Consider the following 18,975-nt stretch of genomic DNA (forward strand, 5'->3'; position numbering starts at 1 on the left):
GATATTAGTAGCTCTTCTTACAAAAAGAGCTTCCCCCAGAAACTGAGTAGTCTTTGCTAGGCTTGCCTCTCAAATACACTGTTCACACTGCCACCAACATAGGGCATTGCCCTTGAACACCTGTGCTGTTGCCCATCTTCACTTACTTCGTAGGAGCTCATTCTGCAGCAGAGCTCTGGGACTGAGCATGCTTCCAGGAGCTTTGTCCTACGGATAAGTGTAACTCTTCTTACACAATTTTCTCCATTTCAAATGCTGCTCAAAAACTGCTCCTTTTGCTGTCAACTCTTATTTTGAAGGAGCACTTGTTTCTGATCCCCTCTCTTCTTTATCTGCTTCAGCAGAACCTGTTACGAACAGAGGAGAGTCTCAAGGACTAATTGTAGTTTTGTGCAATATTCTCACTTTTGTGTTGCTGTGCAACCAATTATTATTTAGCATCTGCTGTTGTAAGCCAGTAAATATTAACTGATGTTCCTGATCCTACACGCTTTTTCAAAGAACTCCGTCTTTCCTGTAGGCAAGCTCTTTGAACATCACAAATGGATGACTTGCTAAGGTCTTTTGTACAAAGAAATTAACATTAAAAAAATAGAAGAAAGAAAAAAGAAAGAATCAGGCTTGGTTTGTTAACAAGTGTGCTACAGTCAAAATTTGAACTTGCAGTGCAGCATCGAACAATATACATTTGTGACCATCTTCACTGCATTCTGCTGAAATGTTTCCACTGAGCTTTTAATACATTTGTTATTTCTTAACATCTGGATCAGATTTAATAGTAATTATACATGCTGAAAAGAGCTGGGGGTTTGGGGTTTTGAGGCGGCAGGAAAGGTGGCTTTCAGTAGAGGAATGAGCCTTGAGTCATTCAAAGGGAATCCCATTCATGACAAGGTATTTACTTTCTCCTTTACCATACTTGAAAACAAAAAAACCCCTGTCTGGTATTTTTGTCCAAGAATTTCAAAAGCAGCTGGAACAGGATTTGATTGCCTAAACTTAGGTATATAGCACTATTTTGGACCCACTTCCTATTCAAACATCAGTATGGAGCTGTCAGCCATGTCATCGGGAAGACCCATGTCATTCTGGATGGACCCAAGTATTTCAGACTGAGCACAGAAAACCAGTAGCCACATTTGCAATTCTTGGCCATAATGCCTGAACAGGAGTTGCACAGCCATTACAACTTACCAGCAGTGATGGCAAAGATAGGCATCAGTCATTTGGAAAAGTTAAAATCTGAGCCTTTAAACTATCAAGAGCAGCAGTAGTTCAAAACTATGGTAGTCATCACTGAAAACTGAAATACAAAAAACAGAGTGGCTACAATGTAATTGCCATTGATAACTGTGATAGGTGCTGATCTCCACCTGCTAGAGGAGCTAAACGGGTTATCAATTTAGTTATTATTCAGAAGCAAATTGAATATAAAATGCTCTCATGTGCAGGAAACATTTGATTGACTTTTATCATGTGCCAGATGAAAAACTGAGATTCTGGATCAAATCCTCCCCTTGTATAAAGGGTTTTTGTCCCCCCACACTAAATGGAAATACATTTAATTACACACAAAAGGAAGTCAGTCCTTCCATCCTATACATATGGAAAAGACACTTTGATTCAAATTCTTTATATTCCAGAAATATTTCCATCACTGATGTGACTCTCCTGAGGGCAGCAGCAGGCAAATTTTATTTTGTCCACACCTGGTCACAATAATAATTACACAAAGCAGACATCTGGGGTGACATTTACTAACTAAATGTAGATTTCTATATTTGAACTACTCTCTATGATATGCTGATATTTAATATGACAATTTATGACAAGGGTTTCGTTTCAGATCTGTAATGCCCCTATTAACATATTTTTCAGCATCACAGCTCATCATAAATGTCTACATTAAATATTAGGAGAATAGCATCTGTCTCATGTTGTAAAGAATTGCAGTAGAGATGTTTAGATTGATATGAATAAAAATGTATGGGTGTGGGAGCACCACAAGGATCACACAGCGGAGGAGGGCTAGAAGAATGACATGTGTGGATGTCACTTAGATCGGGAGGTCATCAAGATCCCAGCACATCTCCGTGTTTCTTCTCAGGGTACCCAGACTGGGAAACAAAAGACAGTAAATCCTGATGACTCACAGGTGGGACAGGATACAGAGACTAATCCCTGTCAGTTTATAAGGGGAACAAAAAAGGCATATCCAAATCACCAACCTAAGATGAACCCAGAAGATGTGAAGAGAAACTGGCCGGTTTCTCTTGTCCTCCGTGTCACCACAGGATATCTCGGTCTGCCTGCCTGCACACCAGCATCTTGGTGCTCCAAGGGTAGACAGACTATTTGGACATATACGTTTTGGTGTTGTACGTGTTTGTGGGAATGTGTGGATGAATGAATGAAATCAGCTTTGTTTCAAAATATAATCACCTTCCCTTCTCTAAGGTCTCCTGCCGAAATCTGCTACGCTGTTGCTACAATGCTGCAGCATTATTTCTGACAAAGTACTTCTCTGTCTCTGTCAAAAAACAGCTCCTCATCAGCCTAGATTGGCTGTTTTCTTTCATGTCAGTAAATATCCAAGGGCAGGAATTATTTCACACTACTGTAACACTCAAGACTTCATGAGCATTACACCAGATTTTTGGAGGCATAGATAAGAAAAGATTCCAGACCTGTTTAACTTTTAATTTCAGACTAGCAGCATGACTAAACTCACAATTACATTACTTCACCTGGGTGACACTGAAGAGAGAAATGGACAATAACAAACCCTATCCTAGAAAGCACTGAATTATGGGAGACAGGATGGTTTTACAACTGGTTGTGTTCCACAGCTTTGTGAATGAACAGGTTGAAATCTGGCACTTACTATAAGAAAGAAAAATGAATACTTGGGTATATTATTCATTCAAAAGAAAGAGCCAAGCCCTTTGCTGGCATAAATTGCCACAGCTCTATTGATTTCAAACAAGAGCTGATTTGCATCGGATGAACATCCAAGCCATATTTTATAACATGCTCAATTTTGATTAATTGTTATTACAGTCCTAAACAGGATTTTTCATTGCTCAATTATTTTCAGCACCATACATGAAAACAAAAAGCCCTGCCGCTGAATATACCATACTCTCTAGCCATAAGACAATAATTCTTTTCATAATTTAAAGAACATGAGACCTGATGGTCTCAGTTGACTTGTCTGTGAAAGGTGAGCAACTACATCTCCTACACCCATGCAGGTGGACTCAACAATGTTGTTCATGTTCAGTTTTCTGATGTTCCTTTCACCGGTGTGTTAGGTCATCAGGAACGCTTCCTAAACACAAAGCCTCAAATGGACACTTTAAATGTCTGGACAGAAAGGGATGTGGTTTCCTATATGACCGGTATAGAGGTGGCTGGATGAGCCATCTGAAAACCTCTTATATTCATTGTTCAGAACAACAGAAGTATTATTCATGGAGCAATCTGGCCCTCCATTCTTCTGTTACTCCTGTCTTTAATTTACATATCATTATAATTCTTCCTTAGAAATAAAAGAAACACCTTATTTTGAGTACTCTGCTCCCATGTGATACATGTCAGGTTTTTTTTCTTGATCTGTCAATGATTTTATGGTTCATTTCCTTTCCTTCTGTATTAATATAGTAGTAACATACTGGATGTTTGGGAAAGTCATGTCTGTAGGTTGTTATTCCACAGATATGTGAGGGGAAGGGGAAGGGAGAAAAAAAGACAGAAAGACAGGAAGGAAGGAAAAGAAAACTGAGAAGAAGAAGGGGGAGAGGGAGGGAGGAAGGAAGGAAAAAGGGCAGCTGCCCTGTGGCTACAGAAATCAACACATCTGATTGCACTGCGAAACGGAGCTGACTGAATTGTACATCAAAGCATAAGTCAAGAGCTGGTTTCTTCAGTCAGTTCTCCTCTATGGATACCCTTGTGGATAACAAGCATGTTTACATCTAAAGTTTTTCTCTCTGAGAAATCTGTGCCTTATTTCTGTTTATTCAACAGGTTTTTTTCAGTGGCTTCATCGTGAATACATCAACATCCTTCATCTCATTCTACCATGGTGTAATACACCTGACCCCCTCCTTCTTTATTTAAAGCACATTTTGAATTATCTCACATGAGTCCGTTCTGTGCTGTCTAGTGTCACGATCTCTTCCGACTTCATGTGCCAAGCAGCCTTGGCCTAAATTTACACTTAGATGGAAGATCTTCTGAAAAATACATCTATACAAAAAAACCCAGTAGTTTTGGTAGTTCAGAACATAAGTTATTCTCTGTGAGTAGGCAATCCACACCTTTACAGAAAGGTGCTATAGAATTTGCTATAGGATTATAAAATGCTATATGATTTTAAAACAGACTAGAAGATTCTTTAGTAGGGAGTCTATGCCTTGTTATATTTTACGGCCCTGGCCCCTTCACAGTGATAAATCCTCACTGATTCAAATGGTCATATAAAAGGGTATTTGCCTTAGTAAGCTACCTATAAAATGTGCTATGGCTCCAAAATCAGGCTCTATTTTAAACCATAAACATCTATAGATGTTTGTAAATTTGGTTCTGCCATCTTGAAGATAGGACCAGAAAAATATTCCACAGTATGTATTATGGGAGCAATTGGTTGATCTCAACTGTTAAAGAAATGAAAATCTGTTCTTTCATAAGGTTGTACAAACCTAATATACTAATGACTATGTAAGGAAGCTCAGTAAACACTGATTTACTCCTGCGGGCTATTAATATTTTCCCATACATCACCGTGTAGATCTGTAGCCATTCTTTTTCATAGGATCATAGGGAAATTCAGGTTGGAAGGGACCTTAGGAAGTCTCTAGTCCAACCTTCTGCCCAAAGCAGGGTCAGCTCCAAGGTCACACCAGGTTGTGCAGGGCTTTATTATCCAGTCTGGTCTTGGAAACCTCCAGACACAGAGGCTGTGTGGGGCAACCTGTGAATCTCTGGGCAACCTTCTCTGGGCAACCTGTGAATCTCTCGTTTCCACTTACGCCTGCTGTCTCTCATCCTCCAAGCATGCATCACTTCCTTAGCTAAGGCTTTTCTTTTGGTTTGTGTGTTGTTATAGCTATGTCTTAATCCCCAAATTGGATTTATATTGGTGCACCTTAATGCCTGTAAAAAGTCCTGGTGATACTAATGAGATTATGCCCAAGTGCAAAGGCATCCATACCAGTCCTGTTGCAGGACTGCAGACTTTGCAGACTTTCTCTGTAAGCAAAGGAGAACAAATACAATTTAATAAAAAAATTTCAGACAACTTCAACTTGTCATTTAAATAAACATTTTCTGTACATCTCATTTGCTGAAATAAAAAAAAAAACACCACAAAAACTCCCTCCGTTAGATATGTAATTTAACAAAGCTGAGTATGTAAAAGAAACTGGAACAGCAGGTGTCTTTAAAACAGTCCAAGTTGAATCTTGAGGGGCTTTATATGATGCAGTAATGATCTACCTAGAATTATACGAAATTTTCTATTACGTTAGCAAAATGCCATATCAGTCTGCTAGCTTATCCCACATATTTAAAGACAGAGATAGGCAAATAAATGAAAGCAAGATTGGAGACGGTGACATAAAAATAGAGAAAACAGGAGTCTCATATATACTGTCAGATAAAAGGAGCCTGAAGGGAGATGATAAAACAGTTTAAACACCCTGAAGGAAGTAATATCAAGGAATGAAGAGAATTATTCACACTATGTAGGAGAGCTAAACCAACTTGTGTTTACCAGGACCTGCAAGTTTTAAAAAAAGAAAATATTTGGGCAAGACAATATAAACAATAATGCATAACTGGGACTCCAGCAGGAAGAACGCCACACTCCTCAAGTTTCTCAAGACCTTTGCTCTGTTGCTGGTCAGCCAGTCCAGCCCTGGCCCCTCAGCCGTCCCCTTTCTCAATGGCAGGGCCCACCCATTACAGTCCCCTGCCACCCACGTGAATCCCCTTGGTTGGCTGGAGCTCAGTTTAGCACAGTGCTGTTCTCTCCCCAGCAATAACAGGGTTAATTAGTGCCCACCCAGGTCTCACCTATAACAGAAACATCTGTGAGAGACAACCTGTTTCAGAGAAGGCTACTTTGAAAGCATGAAGGCTGTCACACATCTCCATTGTGAAGACCTGCCCACAGCCTCCCCATGGTCAGTGGTGGAACCCCATTGCACGCTACCTGCAAAGCTGCGCCTGCATCAGCAGACCAAAAGCCCTGTCACTGAGGACGTGATGCCCAGAGCACATGTATTTCAGGGGGCTTCCTTCAGACTACTTCTAGTCCAGTCCCATCTCCAGCACGCTCACTACCAACTAAAATGGGCCAGGTGTGCTCCTGGAGTACCTCTTCTAGCCTGGTTTCACCTGAGATGATTCTAGTTTAGGTGCTCTGAGACCACTCTGAACCAAAGCACAGAAACCGGGGATGGTTGGGAGATTCACTTCAAAAGTGCACTCTCGATCCAAATTAAAATGCTAATGGAGATGTAACCAATTGTTCAGAGTTTCCAGGCAATTGTCTTCTTAGCCCTCTTCAGGTAGGTCAGAAAAATCTGGGCTTCCTTCCCAGCATGAAGCTGTTCTGTTTCTGTATTTTTACATTTGTGTTACGTTTGCACTTCCAGTTTCTGCAGGAAGCATCATTTAGATCAATGATTTTCAAACCTTCCTACTTTGTAGATCCCTAATACATTTATTTTTCCATTGGAAATGGCAGTCCGTATATGTCACATCTGAACAATAAGCTTGCCTTTCTCCAATACCTTCTCCAGGGCCAAGGACCCCAAGAAACTGGCCCAAAGATCTCCAGAGATTCAGAAGTCCCACGAAGGAAACCATTGCTTTAGATTACCCACAGAACAAAAGACAAAGCCAGTAATCAGCCTACGACAGTAACACAGTACTTATGGACGATGCCCTACTTCTGGAGAAGCAACTATGCCTCTTCAAATGCTCTACTACTCCGTGTCACGGCATCTCTCCTATACAGTTCAGGATTAAATCACAGTATCATAAAAGGGAAAGAAAATTCCACATATGTTACAATTAGATGAAAAAATGTTCTTTTCAAAGCTTAGAATCACAGACCATCTTTGATTATAAAGACATTTTATTAGTTATGATGACTCCACGTAGGCCGGAATCCTTTGCAATAATATGGAAGATGACAGCATAACCAAAAAATAAAAGAAAATGAAGGTAGGCATTGTCTTCAATATTGCTTTATACTGTAATATCTTCTGCAGGATAAATCAAGTGGATTTTACAAGCTGTGTGTTACAGCACAGGTTCATTTTTCATAGCTTTCATAGACATTTTTCTGCATTAAGCAAACAACTGCAAAATAAAGGCTAAACTGTGCTTTTGGAGTCAAGCCATCCCTCGAGCAGTTTTGCATGAATCACATTGTGTTTATTGGTAGCCTCAGACAAACAAGCAGTAGCCCTGACTAATGACAACAAACGTAAGAAAAAATAGCTATGCCTCATTGCTTCTGGAAAAGAGGACAGAGGTAGCATACGCACATTCCTGCTCATTCTGATGTTACACTGATGTTTCTGTCACTGCCAGACAGGACAGACATCCTTTCCCACACAATTTCCTAAGGAAGGAGCGCCTGACCAACAGCAAGTAAATTCAGTATGACACAGGTTACCTGGATTTAATTCCTTGCCTTGACGAGGACTTCCCGCATGACTCAGACAAGTAATTTTTCTGTCTTTCTGTTCCCAAGCATTATGTATGGAAACAGTTACTTACTTCAGCGAGTATTAAGAAAATGTACATTGTACATTGCAAGAAGCAAGAAGAGTCAGTCCGTCCGAGATCTTTCCCATGTGGGATGAGTCTAATTGTTTTGAGAGATGCCATATACAAGCACAGTAACATTGTTATAATAAAAGATCCTGATTCATTATTGTAATTATCTTCCCAGGAATACATGGAAAAGATTATACCAGAGTAATATTTCATGATATTTTTCTTTAGAGCCTGAGAAAGCAGGGGGATGTTGAAATACAAGTGCCAGGATTCCTTTCCCAAATCCAGACTGAATGCACAGGATTCAGTGCAGCAGCACCACCTGTCGGTAAATTTGTCACCAATTTATCTAAAAAGCAAACAGAAAATTACCAAAGCAGACCATGAAATGAAATGCTAAGATATAACCTGCAAACGATATCTTCAACTGTATCGTCTTACTGCCAAGAGCCATATGTGAAACTAGGACCCACATCAAGGGGGCACCCATATTATTAGTGCTGCAGAAATATTCTTCCACACGAACCATTCTTTTATTATAAGCAACATTTTCTTCAGCCAGAATTTCACATTTTTTACCCTCAGTAATTTTGCAGCAGCAAAGGCTGCCTCATTTGCACAGAAGCTTCAGATTAAAATCAGGGTGGTTCTTCAAAGTGAGTATACGCAGAAAAGAGTGTTTCTGGAAGAGGCAAAGCCATCATAAGTGGCAAACAGTTTATCAAGCTGTCAGCAGTGTCAGTTCTGGCTGCGAAATCTGAAAGAGCAGCAAATGTAAGGTTAACGAGTGATTATTACTTCAGGAAGGGTGGCATTCACATAACTGTGAAAACAGGGAAATCTCACAGCTCTTACTGATGAGATTGTTTTTCCAATGTGGAATAGCAACTCAAATTACTAGAAGATTATAAGGAAAATACACATCTCATCACCTTAAGCTCAGAAACAGCCTGTAGTGTGCAGATAAATATTTTGCTCCTTGCCATAGTTTTCTATGGGGATGTTAAGCAGGGACTATGGCACACTGTAATAAAGGCAAATGACATGGAAAGGAAACTGCCATCAACTGTAGAGATCTGAGCAACAATCTGGGAAAAAAAAACCCAGACAATTTCAACAAATAAACTCAAAATTAAGAAAATCTATTGTCAATCTAATCTCATGTAATGTCTTCACCTTTTACATTGAGTGTGTCAGCCTTTCTAGACCAATAATCCATCCTCAGGCAGGTGCTGTTGTGCTCAGACTATGCCATGTAGTTCACATGTGCCCATTGCTCAGAAGCATATCCACCGCTACGTATTGTAGGGCACTGTTCTTGTTTAGGGCTCGACCTACGGTGCTGAGACCATCCCAAGGCAGACCTGGACATCGTATCACTTGTTCTCCAGCCGTGCATCCACTCAGAAGAGCTGTTCCAAAGCCCCTGTGGTCTTCTACTGCCAGCACAAGTTCAGTGTGCAATGCACTTGCACCCACCAGGGTCTATTCTCCAACCACAAATGTCTGAAGACAAGGATCTCTCGCTTCTCTTACACAAAAATACTTTGTACCTTTAGTAATTTATTGCCTGCTCATATACCTTATGCAATAACTCATTGTTTTTATTATGGATTTAGGCTGAAACAACTGGTCACAAGACTATTTGCATCCTGCTTTGGAGAACTGCGAGTCCAGCAAGGCAGCTTAAATTACAAGTACCCCTGTTTTGCCAGTCCTAATTACTCATGCCTGACAACATGATCACTGTCAGCAGTTGCAGAGCTTAGTTTCTCATACTGGTTACATATGATCAATTGCACAGCTTTCCTCCTTTTTAAAATTTCTCACTGACTGACACATCCATTTATTTACAGTTAAATAGACACAGGCTACAGATTTCACTTCCGTCAGAGCTACAGGATAAAGGGAAATAAGAGCAGCGGGGAGGACAAGAAGCAGCTGGGTCTCCTTATTCCTCACTTGGTCTCTCACTGCCAGCAATGGGAGGAAAATTTCAAAGGGTTCAGCACAGGCCACTTTACAGAATGTGGTCTTTTCCACTTTTTACTGCAATAGGGTTTTGACTTCGTTTCTAGGAACGCGACTCCACAGGTTTGTACGCTCTAGCCTCTTTGCAAGAATACCGGCGTTCATTGCTCTCCAGATGGAAGCATTACCAGCAAATAACGGCACTGACATTTTCTTCTTTGCCCTCTTACTCTCCTGCCACAACCACATTAATAAGTCAGTAAGAGCAGGAAATACAGACCAAGATGTTTCAGATGACTAATAGAGTTCAGATACTCCAATTAATTTGGTGCCAACATAAGGCATCTTAAAAGAACCTCAGTTTTTCAGCAAATAGTCATTTAGCATTATATGAAGATAAAATAACATTCAATAATCTCAAAGCAGATGCCAAGTACCAATTTAAAGCAAACAGGAACAACGTCGGGTTTCACTAGGACTTCTCACAGACTTGGAGATAAAGGAATTATATATTATTTCTAAAATATTCACTTGTGCCTATCTAGAAACTATGCTTTTGTACCCTGCACATTTGAAAGAGCAGTCACTGTGCACTTCAATACTATGCTGAACTGAACTCCATATTTGCAAAGCATTTTCAATAATGTGGTCTTTTTTTCCCCTACGTTGCAAAAACAGAAGGATAATGTATTGTTTGTAGCTACTGACAAAATACCAGAGCACTCCATTAATAGCATCTTCTCCTTTATCAACTCTCTTTGATTTCATATCATTGTTTTGGTTCCCCAAAATAAACATCTTGTCTCCTTCTTTTGAGACGAAACAGTTAAATACAGAGAACTGGTAAGCATTATGGCAGTGATCTCTAAATACAATCCTAGGAAATTTATTATTTATTACACAAACATTTGTATTTTCATTGAATAACTTCATTTTGGGTTAACCCTCTCCTAGCTTCTGCCTCAACACAAAACAGGGCTGTTGGTAAACCTGCTCTGGGGTTTTTCAAATGCCCAGGTGTTACGATGTAATCCGCAGTCAATTTTACCTCTGGCATCTTTGCAACACCTACATTTTTGCCTAAAAGACACCTTACCTGTGAATATGCTTTCCCTGCATATGTGCAAAACAAGTGTCTGAACTTTGTGATTATCTCAATATCTTGGCATGTTTTCCACATACTACATACATATTGGGTGTTTTTAACCATGCTTTCTATATCTGTATTCTAATATCAATATTCTATAGCTGTATCGATATCTATATGTACCCATTATTTGTTTTTCCTGCCACCTTTTGCTGTGTTCTAAATCAGCTCATTCAGTATCTTCATCACTGTACTTGTTGTGGCTCCACTACCAATTTCATACATACTGCCCCGAACAGTTTTATATTTCAGCTGTGAAGAACAAGAAACGGAGAGAGGAGCATACATGAAATAATGCTCTGTTGTTGTAATCTTGGGTGAATGTTTTTCTCTGTCAGAACTTCATCAAGAGGAGACTATGAAAGCTGCAGTCACTCTAAAAAGCTGCTAATTTTAAAAAGACCGCCAGTTGCAAAATTGTAAGAGCGGCAGGGCTTGCTCTGGAACTCTTCCTTTTTCTTTGCTTTCCTGTGTAGTTCCAGCAGCTCCAGCCTGCTTGCCCTATGAGCCAGGCAGTGAGACTGATGCTCTCTTGAACTGCTGTTTCAGTTTACTGATAAACAGATAAGGCACAGAATGCTTTATTTTTCTGGCTTATTTTATTGTGGTGACTCTTCCTAATATCACATAAAACTCTGCTCCCTCCATTTCCAAACTGCCCATTAAGTTAAAAAAACCCCACGACTACAGTTACCATAGAAACTATCTCTAAGATACAGAACAATTTCTTAAAGAAGTCTGCACAGGAGTACTGAGTATCATCAGAGCCGTGATACAATGGTTCAGAGGGAAATGAGGGGCAGGCTGTGCTCCAGAGCCTGAATTTCTCACAAGTTTCTCTCAGTGATGAAAAGTGTCTCTGCTGAAATAGGAATGGCTATTTGCACTGTGAACTGATTTACCAGGGGGTCACATGAGTATCACAAGTCCATCACAAAATAATAAAATAGAGTAATAAAATTTATCCCTTTGCATCTTCAAGTTGTTACACTTGTTAAGAGTATGACTGCGCTGCTGCATCAGTCCCAGACGATGGAGAATTCTCTCCGCATTTGTGTTCGTATCTGTGGAAGAATGACAGAATTCCTCTGGATGGAAATACTGTGTTATCTGGTCTTCTCATGGTACTGACATCTTCCAGTCTTGCGATACTACGAGCAAAACAAATCTCTTGTCATTTCAGCCCATAAATGGCTCCCTTTGGCATTAAAAAGTCTGTAAAAACCATAATTACAATTGCAAAAAAACAGAGACAAAACCGAAGTAACAGATCCCGCATGCATTCCTGACGGATGACATCTCAGGCATAAGTGCAGACACTTTTCTACTCAAAGATACTGCCAAATGAAAAAAAAAGTCAATGCTATTTGTCCCTGCTACTAAAAAAAAAAATGTTTTCTGAACTGCACTTCAAAATCACTTTGTATTGAGAATGCCTGCTGGAACACAATTTCAGAGCTGTTACAGGAGAATTCTGCTACCACCTTCTGGCTGACAGAAATGCTTAGCACTTATTTAACCAGCATACACTGAGTTCGTAACGTGTTTGCTGTTTTTTCACTCTGCACTCTTCACACATTACTGCCCCATTTTCTTTAATACAGAAATAGGAAATACACACAAAAAAGTTACACCTTCATTTTGCAAACCTTTCTGATAAAAAGAAAAAACAAATTGCAAAGCCTAAATATTTAATTTGAATTCTTTTTAAGGATTTCAAAATCATTGGTTTGCAGTTAAGAAGATTTAAATTTATCATAATTGAAATTAAACTTCTTGACACAAAACTAAGTGGTTTTTTTCCACTTCTTATCCCTCCCAAAAAAGTGTCATGGTTCAACCCAATTTATTTCATTAAGCTATCAATGAACAGAGAAATCCATTGTTTACATTGCTATAACAATAATTCACAAAAGGTGCAGTCTTGTAAGTCTTTTGCACACTTCTCCCATTGCACATGTGATTTATTCCCACTAACTTCACAGTACCAGAAACAAAGACGATCGGTATGCTAGATGGCTGCTTTTACTCAAATACAATTGCTTGCAGTAAATTGAATGAAAAAAAGAGCATAATCCAGACCACAGTCTTGTTAGCTGTGTTATGACCTTTTCTACCATTGCCACAATTTATTCTTAAAACTTCTGGAGTTATGTAACAAAATCAGCACCTCTTTCTTTTGCTTTTAAGTAACTACCCAGCCTTCAGCTGAAGAAAAGCTTGAAGCTGTAAGATTAAAGGTTCAGAAACATGATGATCAATAAAAAGAACTTTGTATTTAAATATTTTAAATAACCTTATTTTTAAAACAACATCTGATTTGGGGAACTGTCCAAGAGAGCACCTTGAATGAATTTGGCAATGCTGACCAAGTGGGAGTAATCACATGAATAAAGAATACAGGAATAAAGTGAAGGTCATCATTATTTTCCATAACTAATATCAGGTCATTTCTTCTAATATAAGTCGTTGCTGTTCCTGAAACAGGTGGTCTGAATTCCCCCTTCACACACACAACAGAGGATTACTTGTGTTAGTTCCCTCCCGGATAAAAGAAGGAAAAAGCTGGAGATGGGGCAAATGGAAGCTCAAACACTCAGTTTGGTGGTTGTGAAAACATCCACAAAATACAAGTGAACACATTACTGCACTGTAACTTTCAAATATTTGATCTAAATTCAGTTTTTGTTCTTCTCCCACCCGTATTCATGTAATCTATCAACTTTATTTTCAAATTCCTTTGGGTCACAGCATTAGTGCACTATGTGTACCTACTATCTGAGTATTTTCTCTCATCTAGGAAGCTGAATTTTTTTAAATTTCATCATAACATTTATGTTTAATTATTCACAGATTTGGCTGTATTTCATCCTTGTTTCAGCTGCAGGAAGGATGAAAAAGATACATGCATCACTGCAAGTCATTACAAAGTACCACTCTACAGACTGGTTGTACAGATTGCATCAGAGAGGTTTTACTCTCTGCAGCTAGGTCAAAGGCAGAGAAAAATTTAAATGGGGAGGCATCAATGCATCAATGTATTATTTGGACTTAACCCATATCCTATTGAACTCAATAACACAATTTCCAGTCTCCTTATCAGGACCTGAAAGCAGACTTCTGAAAACTGATTAAAAATTATAATGTTTTCTAGGTTTCAAAGGCCCCTTGAGAATCCAGCCATAAGTCACTAAGCCTCTCTCAAAATGAAATGCAGGCACCTAGGTTACATAGATGACACCTTTGAAAATTCTGCCTTAAATGAATTCTTATGATCACACTGCAAGCCTATGCTAAAGCCAGATATCAAAGGCAGGTGGTGAGCTTTAATGAAGCATCTACTCAAATTCAGGCCATGTTTTAGCAGCAAGCACTCAGGTGGATTATTAGAAGCGGGTGCTGTTTAATCTCTCTTACCTCCTGGGAAAAATTGGCATTTAAAAAATGTTAGCAACAGCAATCACAGAAGGGGGAGGAAAGTATTCTCTCCTAGAAAGCGAGCCATTCTGCTTCTCCATGATATGTGACGTTTTAAGATGTTCTGCCCATCAAATCTGAGCATTTTCAGTTGAACTGGACAGTTTCTTGCAAACTCTGCAGGCTTTTGACTCTCTTAGCTTTTCAGGGATTTACATTTGTATTTAAACCTCTGCTAAGCTTCCTAAAGAAAGGATTTGTTTAATTATTTCACATTTTGATATTTCCAGATCTGAGACAGAGCCACCTGCCTTGACTCTCAATGAGCCCCCAGAATCCCTTTAAGTTTCAAGGACTCCCTGTCTGTTCCTAGGAAGTTGCGGGAGCCCAAAATGCCCTTTGCCACTGATGAGAAGCCAGAACATTCAGGTGCCACCCACATAACAGCCCTAGTCTGCAGCTAGAGTCTTGACAGTCTTCTCCCTATCCTCTGTCAGTGTTATTCAAAACTGGTTTAGTTTGGGGTTTTTTTGCAATCCTAGGATTAGCAGTTCTGGATGAACAATGCCCTGGTTTGCAGACAGTGGGATGAACGGCTCCTCACCAAACAAACTGGCAAGCAAATGAGCAGATTCTGCATTTTGGGAAGTGAACTGAAACATGCTGTTTCTTTACAGATTCGGGTTTTACAGTGAAACCCTGCTGTTTCAAATGCTTGGAAATTTGTGACCATCTCATGTATGTAAGTTCCATTAAGCATAGACGAGATGGGATGACTTCTGACTGGTAGAAACTCAGGATGGCTTTTGGCAGAGGAAATCTTTGCACACCATCTAGCTCTGTGCAAAAAAGGGGATATAAACCCCTCTGCTATCAGCCAGAAAACACACCCAGCATGTCAGGACACATGCATTCAGTGTCCAAGGGTGCACTGACATGCTATCTAGCAGTGAGAGCCGACAGAGGATAACATTACTGAAACACACCAGATCTGATAATATATTTTCAAGCTTAGAGCACAATGAAAAGACATCATTTCTGCCTGCCTAAAGCTGTCTTTGACAAAGAATTGCCTTGCAATCTATCTTTTGACAGAATTCAATATCACGTTCTGCTCATTTCACCTACCTGTTTGGTCCAAAGCAGCAAATACAGTTCTTGATGGAGGCTTCCTACTTGGTACAGAGTGCCGTGAACTAAAAACTTCCATAACAAGTCCTTAAAGTATTGAACCATTGTTTTTAGGAACATAAATGTTAGAATATTACAATGCATAATATTTCATGGTAGGCGGGTGTAAAGGATGAGAAAGCTTCACATGACAGTGCTCATCTCCAGTGTGTAATAAGAAAACATTTTTTATGGGTTCTCAAGACCACAGGATGGGCAGTAGTTCTGCATTCTAAAAGGCAACACACATTCCTGGTTGTACTAGTGTAATCTGTCCAACTACCACTTTGGGGGAAGCAGAGACAATTTAGAAAGAGAAGAAAATATTGTCACCATGAACGTGTTGCTGACACTTCAATCTTCTGGTCCAGATTGTGGATAATGAATCCCAAATTAAAAAGGATTTTCTCTGAGAAAAAGAGATTGAACTCCTTCACCACAAGAGAAACTCATTTTCACTATCTGATCATCTAATTTGACCACCTGAGTAACAAGACATAGGAATTTCCTAGAGCAATTCCTGCTTCAGATATATAATCTGTGCTTGAAAGACACTGTTTTATATATACACATATATATATATGTGTGTATCTATATACATAAAACCAATAGACACCATACAAAACCAATCATCCTTTTAAAGCTCCCCATGATGGAAGAACAATAATCATCCCATCAATCATCACTACTCTTAAGACTGTACATCTGATTTCTGGATCACACATGTGTAGCTTCCCTTTCCAGCCACTCATTTTTCCTATCCCTTTCTGTTATCCTCGGTGACCCTGTATCAAAAATGGCACTTTTTCATGGAATTATGCAAACTATGATCAAGTCTTAACCTTCTCTAGAATTACTTCAAAATTCCCCTCAATCAGAACATTGCTGGCATTTTGTAATCACCTATGATCAGCAAAAAAACTGTGTTCCTACAATCAGTATGACTGGCACTGACAGAGTACTTCCCACAAACTTTTTAAGTCTATCCAAATGTGTACATACATACCAGTCCAGAGCAGAAGTACATTCTCCTGTGTACATCTGTTCATTGTAGAACACTGGTTCCGTTTTTTTTTTAAGTGTAGAATTTCTGATGTGAGAAAAATAGGGCATGTGTAAATAAAATTTAAAAAAAAAGTTACATGAACACAAATCTCTCACTATTTCTCAGATACAGTATCTCAGAACACCAAATACCACATCTAGTTGTTAAAGATACCATAAAAGTTTGTCTAACACTCTGAAGACTTTGCAACTGAAAATAAAGGTCAAAACTAATCAAAAATTATGTATGTACTTATAATGTTTTAAGTTCTAGGGACCCAAAATCCAGTGACCAGCCATTAGACAGTTATTCTGTATCATTCTGAATCTCGGTTAAAAACAGTCGTTTCTACACAAAATATACAGGAATAAATGAGGCTTCAAAGTCTACTATTATGCACACAAGATGATTATCTAAATCTTATTTGAACAAGTTACTCCCTAAATTTTCAAAACTGGTTGAAAAATCTCTTACGCCTTCCTATCAAGCATGGAAACTGCCTTTTTGAAGCTATGCAGACTTTTGTGAGATGATTATTGTGTACTGTGAATCTGTCGTGTTTTGTGCGGGCACAATATATGTGATTTCAAAAGACCCACTTAATTACAAACCCCTATTTGCTTGTACTCTGTTCCATGAAACAAAAAACTCATTCCATTTAGCATCATGTACAAAGAAGACAGATACAGCTCAATAACCTTCAGAGAACCAATTATGTGTGTGTTAGAATTAAGAGCAAACTGAGTTTTCAGATTAGTTTTTCATTTTCTTTAATGAGATACACTACAGAATATTGAACTACGAAACAAATACATTCTTGATGGATTTGTTTCTGAAGATCTAAAGGCATGTCTCCCTATCAGTGAGATAGTAATTAGGTGTGGAATAGCACCACATGATACTTTTTGGGAACGATATAGATTTAAAATTTTATTTTTCTCCCTGCAAATTTTCTCTATGAGCGTTTGAACCAAACTCCATTACGAAGGTCACAGGAATGCTACTGTTTAATACAGTAAATATCATGCTGGTACAAACATTTACACAAATATTCTCAGAACAGAAATCGATGCTGCCTCTGCAGAAACATAACTTTTTTGCACTGCACAAAGCCAAAAAATGTTGTCTCCTTCTAAAACGGAAGTATGCTTTCTCACTACGGATGAAATGCAACCACAGTCACAGGAATAGCACAAAACTTATTTTATGGATATAAATCAGACTTTTATTCTTATGCAGTACTTTCACTGACAGTGAACAAGGTGAATTTCATGTTTTAAGAACAATTCTTGGCCCTACAATAACAATGTAAATACATCTACTTTAATTATGCAACGATTCCATCAATCTTGTTGGTACCCAACAAACAGAAACAACTTAAATGCTTTCTATATAAAAAGGAAAGCATAAAACTTAATTACATTCTTACTTCTCCCCTTTCTTTCCCAACTGTTATCACCATATGTATTTATACATTAAAATGCCTCCTGGCAAATAACAAAATAATGTTTTTTCAGCTTGAAACTAAGCAGCTTATCCTCCCAGTCTTATGACAGGCCTCAGTGGGAGCTTCAGATCAGAAGCAAGCACTTGGTATTTGATGGCTCAAGCAAATGTGTTTCTTGACCAAGAATATGTGTATCTTCATGTAAGATATACAGATAATGAAGCAAGTGGAGCACACCTCACATAAACTTAGAAGTTTTCAGAAGTTTAGGGCTACATTAGAAGCAGTCTCTTGATTATCCTTTTTGCATCCTTAAACTGCCTTTAAAGAAGCACTTGTAGGGATCACTTAATCTGCTCACTCTGTGCACGTGCTTCAGGATTTATCATATGCTGTACAAACACCTAGGCATTTCTATTTTAAAAACTGTGCAGTAGATGCTTAATTAGAAGAAATCAATTTGTATTTGCCTGCAAAAATATAGAGCACTAGAATTATTATATACAACCTATTATAATACATCAAAGAAGTTGGCACACCATAGAGAACACATAAATTGGTCAGCTGACAGGAGCATTCAGGGTAACTTTCAGGGAACTGAGAGAACATAAATAATCTTTTTTCATAGTCATTTCTGATGTTACTATCTTTGTTTCTGTGCAAATGAGACAATCCTTTAATGCATACACAAAAGTACTTTTTTAGAATTACACTCACATGTATCATAGACATTTAGGAAGTAAGCATTCATAGTGTCCTAATTAGTCTTTTATGTAGCCAAATGTTTTCTGAACCGACTCAGACAACCTACATTCTCAAAAAAAAAAGTTTAAAACTCGCCAGAGGCCGAGCATCCCCCCCACCAGCCCGGCAACAGCAGCGGTCACAGGCTGAGGTGCTCGCCGGCTCCCGATGACTCCAGACCGCAGGAGAGCACAGCCGTTCAACGACACCTCCACAGTCGGCGGCAGGCAAGCTGTG

This window comes from Ciconia boyciana, chromosome 1 (genome assembly GCF_034638445.1).
Source record: "Ciconia boyciana chromosome 1, ASM3463844v1, whole genome shotgun sequence".
NCBI classification, from domain to species: Eukaryota; Metazoa; Chordata; class Aves; order Ciconiiformes; family Ciconiidae; genus Ciconia; species Ciconia boyciana.